This window comes from Pinus tabuliformis, chromosome 7, assembly GCF_031772625.1.
Source record: "Pinus tabuliformis cultivar Carrire ecotype Pingquan chromosome 7, CPIR1, whole genome shotgun sequence".
Classification (NCBI taxonomy): Eukaryota; Viridiplantae; Streptophyta; class Pinopsida; order Pinales; family Pinaceae; genus Pinus; species Pinus tabuliformis.
This window is the reverse complement of record NC_142293.1, coordinates 1,511,306,586-1,511,316,247: the sequence shown is the minus strand read 5'-3', so window position 1 is coordinate 1,511,316,247 and position 9,662 is coordinate 1,511,306,586.

Sequence of the window (9,662 nt, the reverse complement as noted above, 5' to 3'; positions counted from 1 at the left end):
AGTTAAGTGGAGATCTGTCCCCCGTGATCCTTTCAATAGGATCAAGGAAGATTTGGCTGAGGCCCTAGTGCTAGTTAGCCCCGATTATTCAGTGCCCTTCTACATCTTTTATTTTGCCTCTCCACATACCATTGTTGCTGTGCTGTTACAGAAAAATAAAGATGGTTACGAGAAACCTATTGCCTTTTTTAGCCAAGTCCTGAGGGACGCTGAGCTGAAGTATGATATATTGGAGAAACAAGCTTATGCACTGGTCAAGGCGTTGAAGTCATTTCGTATGTATGTGATGCAATCCAAAATCACGATGCTTGTCCCAACGATTGCAGTCAAAGACATTCTGGTGCAGGGAGACAACAAAGGGAAGAGGGGCAGATGGATAGCTAAAATACAAGAATATGAGATGGAAATCAAGCCTACCAAGCTCATCAAAGGCCAGGGGTTGGCCAAGATTTTGTCCGAATCCAACTGCCAAGCTCTAGGAATAAGCCTGATCACAGAGGAGGGCAGCCCAGAGGATGAACAAAGCAAAATCAAAACGGCTAAGCAGAAGATCTATTCCAAATATGAGGGATCACCCAGGTATAAGAACATTTTTCATTACCTCTTATTCCTAAGATTCCATTGGGGCTGGATAGATCTAAATACTGGAGTCTGAGATTGTAGGCACAAAAATACATTATATCTAATGGACTGCTCTATTGGAAGGACCCGGTGGGGGTATTGCTACTATGTGTGGTTGAGGGAGAAACCCGTGAAGTGATTGAGGTTTTCCATGGGGGAGTCTGTGGAGGACACTACAGTTGGAAGGCAACAACACAAAAAATCCTCAAGGCAGGATTTTACTGGCCCATGCTATTTGGAGATGTTTATTCTCAAGTCAGATCATGCCAAAAATGCCAGCTGTTTGCTGAAAGACAGAAGTTTTCTCCTCTCCCCCTGATTCCTGTGCATGTAGAGGAACCCTTTAGACAATGGGGATTGGACTTCATTGGAGAAATCAACCCACCTTCTAGCAGCCAACACAAGTGGATTTTAACAACCACTAACTATTTTACCAAGTGGGTAGAGGTTATCCCAGCTAGGAATGCTACTGATTCAATGGTGATAAAATTCATGGAGGAGAACATACTGTCTCGCTTTGGGTGTCCTTTTAAAATCATCACTAATAATGCAAAGGTCTTTAAATTTGCCAAGTTCACCAACTTCTACCACAAATTCAACCTCATTATTGGACACTCCACTACATACTACCCTCAAGGGAATGGCTTGGCCGAGTCTTCTAATAAAATTGTGGTGAGAGTTCTAAAGAAGACCATCACTGAAAATCGAAGGAATTGGGACTCTTAACTAAAGTTTGATCTGTGGGCTAACCATATAACACCCAAATGATCCACTGGGAAATCTCCTTTTGAGCTAGTATATGGCAAGGATGTTGTCTTCCCTATCCAATTAGCAATGCCAATAGCTAAATTGATGCAAGAAGCCGAGGAAGAGCCTAGCGCATTCACTAGAAGACTAAATCAGTTGGTGGAGCTTCACGAGAACAGAGAGCAGGTGAGGACGAAATTGTAAAACTATCAACAAAGGATGAAATATCTATTTGACAAGAATACTAAGGACAAACCTTTTCAACAAGGAGATTTAGTGCTCAGATGGGATGTCAGGCGAGAAGACAAAGGCAAGCATGGGAAATTTGATCCACTGTGGTTGGGCCCCTTCAATATTGCAGAAGAGAAGGGAAACAAAACTTACATGCTTGAAAACTTCGTTGGTGGACTACTGGAACTGCATATAAATGGTCAGTTCCTAAAATTTTATTTTCAAAATTAAATATATCTATCTCTTGCTCATTGTAAATATCCGGTGTGTGTTGAAATTGTTATTTTAGTTTTTCAATTTATTATCAAAAAGTCCTTTGTTATAGATTTATATTTTGTTTCAGAATGACTCCATGCCTAATGGAAGGAAAGACTACTGGTCTGCAGGTCCTCAACACCTTGCCAGCAAGGCACTATCCCTAGTTGGAGCCAACGTTGTCACTCACTGCATTGTGGGTTTCAATTGACCATGGTTTCTCAAGAACAATGAATTTTGGAGCTTTTGTCCCAAGCCACAGAAGCTATTAGAGCCAAATTAAACCCTTTCCATTGCGTAGGGATTGGAAATATATTTCCAATGGCATATGGAAGTTCGAAAATTGACTCCTGGAGCAGAAGTTAAGGAATTTTGAAGTCTACCTTGGAAAAGCCAAGAAAACCCAGAAAATTACTGTGGAGGCAAATTGTAGCCGGAGGGCCGATCGCAATTGCATATCAGTATCGGCGGGTCTAGGTGGGTTAGGAGCACTGATGCTGGAAGGAACAACGATCCGACGATCGTCAATATCGCATATTGATGGGTCTAGGCCCAGCTTTTACCACATAATCAGTGTATCGCAGTCCCAACAATCCATCAATTACAACATACTCCAAAACATCCGGGGAGTGGGGAGGCGATATTGTGATATTATGTTGCATCACTGGGGAGAAGATGGAAAGTGTTAACAAAAAAAATCATGGGAAAATAGGGTGCGTGCCTCCTATTTTCTCTCTCCTCCATGTGGCGCAATCCCGCATCCCAATGACCCCACATCACGGTAGTCCCCCAATCAGTGGGTTTTAAAAACTTTAAACACATTCAAACCACTGATTTGTAATTTTTGTGTAACATTGCCAGGGGGTCAAGAAAACAATTTACAAAGGAAAATGCTGACAAAATGTGGGTCGGGCCTCCCCTTTCCCTCTCTTCCACGTGGCATCGACGATCGATGATCGATGGAGGTTGTAGTCACAAATTGTTGAAAATTGTTGATATTGCGATATAGAACAAAATTTCCAGGAGGGCCGAATTTCAAATACAAAGGAAATGCTTGCAAAAAAAGGGCTGGGCGGGCCACTTTCTCTTTCCTCCAGTTGGGCCACTTGGCAACCTCTGATTGGTCCACCGAGATGACATGGTAGCAGACATGACCAATGACATGTCGTGTACGAAGAATGGCTTGGTAGAGGACATGTGTCACCCGGTTTCAGTGCTTTCAGGGTTGACATGGGGCCATTTTTGGGTGCCACGTGTCACCACTCACACGGTGACACGTGGCAGTGATGAAATCACCTTGCGTACTGACAATCATAGTGGTTAAAGAAAAAAAAATCTTAATACATTGGTGCAGTGCGATTGCGATATGCGGGACTTCCCTTCCGGATGCGATAAAGTATTAGGGCATGGTCTATAAGGACCTCGCATTCGGACTGTCGGCCCACTCTAAAGAAAATAGTAAGGGACCTTCTCCTCCAGCATGCGACTGTGATATGTGGAAACTCCCCCTCGGATGCGATAAAGTATTAAGGCTGGGTCTATAGGGACCTTGCCTGCAGACTATCAGCCCGTGCCAAAGAAAAAGTGTAAAGCAGGATAAAACAATTTTGAAGCGTTGATATGTGGGAAAAATTGATAACATACGAAAAGGCCTCCAAACACAGGTCTAAGGGCCTTAGTACCTGAGGGCTCAACTCTTTGTCCCATCTCCCGGTCATATGATGAAAGGCACACGAAGGGCTACGATAAGGGGGCCTAAAGGGGAAATCCAAAAAACACTTGTTTTCACCTATTTCAAATTAAAAAGCCCACGCCTGCTTGACTGCGTTGTTTCCATGGAATGCAGCTCACCCACCACTTCAAGGTACTAGTTTTGTAGTACATAGGTTTAATGGGCAGAAGGGATGACAACTAGGAGACTTTAAGGGAGCATGGTGCAATGATGGAGCAGTACACGAGATTCATGAGGATTAATGGTTCAGGATGGGGCCTCGTCCCTTTGCACAACAACTGATTGTAAAGGGAAAACACTTTCAGTTGACCCAACCCCCCCCCTTCAGCAGTAAAGGCGGAAGGGACGAGGTCACTTGAGCAGCATAAGAGGCCATACCATGAAAAAATTACAGCCTGAGGCTGATGCGATCACAATATAGACACAAAGACTTTCATTTACTGTTATGTCTGATTATTTACTTAGTTTTGTCCTATAACCTACCTTCCTTCCAAGGAGGCATTCATTTTTGTAATATGTTTTTGGGCCACAGAGCCATTCAGGACTAATATAGCTAGTCAACCTGACAATTGAGTCTAGGGATAGATATTTTTGTTGTAGCATAGCTTCTTGCTCCCCTCTGATGAATAGGGGAAAGCAAGACTTAGTTCAGGTTAAAAAATTCTAGAGAAAACACTGCATGTTATATTTTTAGACTGCATCTCCTTTGTAATATAGATCTTTTTAGAATATCAAGGAAACAATGGTGATTCCCTCTTCAAAGGATTTTAGTATGTGTTCCCCTTTGTTTAACTCATTTTTATGTCCTTGCTTCTTCCTTGAATTCATGTAGTTATTGTTGCTAGATGTGTTTCAAGCTCCTTCACAGATTCATTAGTATCTATATGTTAATGCAAATTCCTGTAATTGTTTTATAGATTCATTTGTCTAAACATTTTTTTATGTATATGCCTTTGATGAATATTGAGATTATATCTTTAAATCCAGAACACATGAATCATAGCTCTCAGTGCCCCCTTCATTCATTATTTTTGCGTGTAGCCCAAATAAGCATAGAAATCCTTAATGTCTCAAGATTTGTGTGTTAAATATAGAAGTCTTGAAGCCTTATGCTCTATGTGATGAGTTGCTCTTCTCTCTTTTCCTCTCTCACACACTATGCAAAAGATTATTAGTTGTAAGACCTTGAAGCTCTTTAGAACCATGACCATTGGAGATGAATAAGGACTGATGCTGGGACAAATAATACTGACTTTGAGGGGTTCCTTAACGATTTTTTCAATTTCATTCTTTTGGAAAAAAGGATATCGATATGGGTAGACATTAGGCAGTTGGGCCCTTGGGACCAAAGGGATGCTATGATCATGTTCACCCCTAGAGGGTGGAAGCTCTTTAGGTTTGTCAAAGACCCGCTGGTGGCGATCTAAGACTTGTTGCATCTTAGGATGAATATGAGGAGTAGTGGATTCAATGGTTTGGATGGCATTAAATTGGGCGACTACTCCATGATGTCCCTTTTTTAAAATATTCTCCATTCGATGCAAGATGATGATAGTAGGAGCACCTGCCTGGAGTCCCCTTAATTTATGAATGTGTTCATTCTTCTTGAAGCTCATTTATAATTCTTGGAAATCCATTGTGATAGGGCCTAGTGTGTGAAGCCATTCATCACCCAAGATAATGTCGCAACCACCCATTTCAATAGAAAACATATGGGTCTTTAGGTGGTAGTCTCTCATCTGAAGCTTAATATTTTCACAACGGAATTCACATTTCATGGTCCCCCATTAGCGATAAGGACTTGGAAATTAGATACCGCTTGCAAAAAAAATGAACAACTTTTGCAACTCTCTTATGGATAAAGTTATGAGTGTTGCCACTATCAATCAATACCACTACTGGTCGATGTTTAATAAAGCCTCAGATTTTGAGAGTCTGAGGCAAAGAAATGCTAGCCAAGGCATGTAGTGAGATAACTGGCTCATCTGGCGTAGCTGTGAGATAATTTTCGATTTGGGTTTCCCCGACTTCGTCCTCGGGAACCTCAAGGGATGGAGCTTCCTCTGTTGAGATGTTATCAATAACATCAATTTGAAAGAATTTTGGTTCCTTGCATTTATGTCCAGGGGAGTACTTGTCATCACAATAGTAGCACAATCCTTATTTTATTCTTTCGGCCATTTCTACTGGTGACACCTTTTGAACCTTAAGTGTTTGGGTGGGGATTCGAGCCTGGGTGGGTTGTTCCTTGGCGATGAAATTTGGACGATTGGACTGGGAATTTAAGGCGATTTCCACATCTAAGGCCTTCCTGCATGCATCCAACCAAGTAGCTAGGTGGTGCATCTAGACATGGGCTTGGATGGCTTCTTTTAGGCCACTGATGAAACACTCCAAGTAGAAGTCATCTCCTAGACCGTTAGTTTTGATGGCCAATTGATCAAAGGCTGAAACGTAGTCCTTTACTGTACTGAAGCTTAGTGAGACAACCCAAAAAATTAGATTCCTAGCCAAAGCGATCACATAAGGCTTTTAAGAACATGTGCCAAGTTATTCTCCCTGGATAACATTTCTTATGCAACTTCCACCATTTCTATCTCTCTTGCTCCAAGTAAAGGGCTCCCACATGTAGTTTAGTTTCATCTTCGCAGATATCATTAAGGGAGAAATACTGTTCCATTTGTGCTACCCATACTACAGGATTAGAGCCATCAAATTTGTACATGTCTAGCTTGGGTGTCTGGTGGTTGGAATGGTGGTGATTTCCATGGAATTGAATGTGATGGATAGATTATCCTTCTATGTGTGCATCAACACTAGGCTCCTCCTAATGAGACTTTGTTATAAGTTCTGTTAGTCATGAGATATGTTTGTTAATATTGTCCATATTGTCTTGGAATTCTTCGAACCTTTTTTCAAGGTGTTCGACCCTCTTAGAAGCCATAACTTGAGATCTGGTACCTAGAATTCACCACCTCAGTCAATTACTTAAGATTAGTCTTCTTGGAAAGAGGGCGAGCTTGAGAGTCTAATGGTGTGGGTCACTTGAAGTCACGTCGGAAATTTTTTGGGATCGCTAAAAAATTGGGGGCTTACAAGTGAATGGTACCACTATGACTAGCTCATCGTCCTAAAGCTTATGGGCTAAGTCTCTTGCAAGTGTCCTGAGATGGTCTAATACTTTTTTGTTTTACTCTGAAAGGAGTTTTACTCCCTACTAATCAATACTATAGTGGGCGAATTCCAGAAAGATTGATACTGCCAATGTCCTGCGAAAATCGGGCCTGGAATATAGTAACATAAACCCCATGGTATTGGTCTTGCCTAATGTGCTGCGACAATATGATTTGGACTATGGTAGCCAAAGTCCTCACTGCACAAACAATCTAATTTGCACCATGAAAACCCCAACTGCTAAATCTAAGTTGTACAACGTGACAAAACCCCAACTACTAGATTTGATCTGGAAGATAAGGTAGAGGGTGATCTTCAAATAGAGGAGGGAACTATGGTCACAAATGAGTGTCAGGTGCTATAGAGCACACTATACATAAGGGTCCAAAAATAGTACTCGACCCAATATTTTAGACCGCTGACTAAGGAAGATTGACCATACACTTAGTCGTAGTACATGACTACCCTATTGTACGTGCAAGTAATCTCCCCGAGTGCTGTTCTCAGTGGACTATAACAACAAGATGACTGACACCTTATGTAAGGTTAGGTTTCAGGTGAGCCTAAGGGGCTTTCGATATACCTGAGGGTACATGGAAGTGCAGTCTGTGTGTGGTTCTGTCTAATGCGCTACTACTTGAAGGGGTACCCACAGGGGTTACAAGGGAGTCCAAAAAGCGTGAACACCTCTTGTATTTCCTGCATGCATGCCTCCCCAAATCTGCAGATTTATGTGCTCAACGACATATCACATGGTTTAAAAACGTTGGAACACGTCTCTAGCCTAAATAAAATTTTGCGAAAATTGGAGGTACAACTAGCCTTGAAAAGTGCTCTGATACCACTTGTTATGCTCTTGACTTACGAGAAATCCAGAATACCAAAAATACGAAGAAATATAGCCCAAAACACAGAATTGTCACATGAAATGAGAAAAACTGCCAAGTATTTTATTATTCAGAAACAAATTCAATGCTCACTTGCCTCTTCGAGGGGGTAACCTCTAGTAGAGCAGAGCTCAATTACAATAAGACCTGATGATATTTTCCTTACTAACTAAGACTATTTATAGCTAAATGACCTCCAAAACCATAACAACTAGTGGTCCTTTGCATAACACGGGTTACCCACTTTATTTATTAACTATGGCCTATTTACAACTAACTGTGGTCCCTTTTATCTAATGTGGGTCAACCACTTAAAATTATGAATATGGGCTTTATTGACTCTCTAACTAACTATGACTCTGACTCGGCCCATTGGGCTTATTACATAAATAAAAGGGTTAGGGTTGGACCCTAACAAGAAGCCGGATATAGAGCCAACTGACATGATCAAAGGATTTTATATATCAATTTTGATGATTATGCCCTTCAATTGACATTGCTTAAATCTATGGAGACCTTCCTGGGCCACCTCAATAGCTTCACGTATTTGTTGCCCTTTCAAAAAAGTGAAATATTCCTTTGAGATAGAGTTTTAGAGGATGGGCTTGAGTCTTTGAGCAATGATTTTTGAAATAACTTCATAGATGCAATTACAGAGCGAGATAAGATAGAAGTGGTCGAAGGTTGAGGGGTTGTAAGTCTTGGGGATTAAAGCAATGAAGGTGGAGTTGAAATATGCCAATATATGGTTTGTCATTCTAGATTCCTTAGTAACTTGGAGGAGGTATTCACCCAAGACATCAATAAAACCAATAAAAAATTCAACATACCACCCACCTAGGCCTAGAATTTTGTCCCTTTGAAAACTTCCCAAAACCTTCTTGAGTTCATCCATAGATAAAAATTCCATGAGGTGGTCATTATCTGCACATTCAACAAATCTAGGGAAATAAAGGGGCAAGCGAACTACCTCAGCTATGGAGGCTCCTTGTGCTTCTTTGAAAATATTGTCGAAGTGATTTTTTCTAAGCTTTGAAAGGTCCTAAAAAGATGAGACATTGTTCCCCTCAGATTCCTTCAACTTATAGATTGTATTGCATACTTTTCTCCCTTTTGTGTAATTTTGGAAGATTTGGTGTTCAGATCTCCAAATTCTAGCCAGATAGCCCTGCTTCTAAGCCTCCATGTGGCTTCGATGTCTTCCAGTAGACTTTTCCTTCCTTCCATGTTTAACAATCTTCTTTAGATTTGTCTGATTTGTAGCCTTCTGTTGCTTCCTCTAATACAAATTTTAGGTTTGCTTCCACACCTATAAAGTCCTGTGAGTCCCTCGCCCTTTTATTAACTCACCACATTATGGTTTCCTCTTTAACAAATTTGAGTTTTAGAGAAAATTGGCCTTTAGTAAAGACATCTGATAGGGGATTATAGGATTGCCAAGTTGTTCTTACAAGCTCCACAAAACTCTCGTATTTAAGTCAATCAGATTTGAGTTTGAAAGAGCTGGGTGGCTTGTGTTCCATTGTCTTGATCTCCAACATAATTGGGGAGTGATCCGATCCCCCACCTTCCCCATTCCATTTCTAACTATTGGAATCTTTTCCACCAACTGTTGAGTAAGTAAGAAGCGATCTAGTCACTTGGTAACTAAATCCTCTCTTATTCTCTTGCTCCGCCAGGTATGTCTGAGATTTACTTGATATATGTTGATGAGATTATGATTAGATAGTAACCTGGACCTGAAGAAATTCGTGTTAGGGTAAATATGTGCTTGGGGACCATAACTCTTCATAGAACCTAGAGAGAAATTTAGGTCCCCACCAATGATGAGGTTGTCTTAAGAAAAAAAAGACTTTGGGCTAAAGATTCCCAGAAGGGAAGCTTATGATGGGATGGTACATAAATATTGAGGATTAGAAAATCATATTTAAATTCCATAAATAAAAAATTTAAGCTAAGAACTTATTCTATCCCATAAACATTGAGATCTTTGATGAAATGAGGGTTCCATCCTA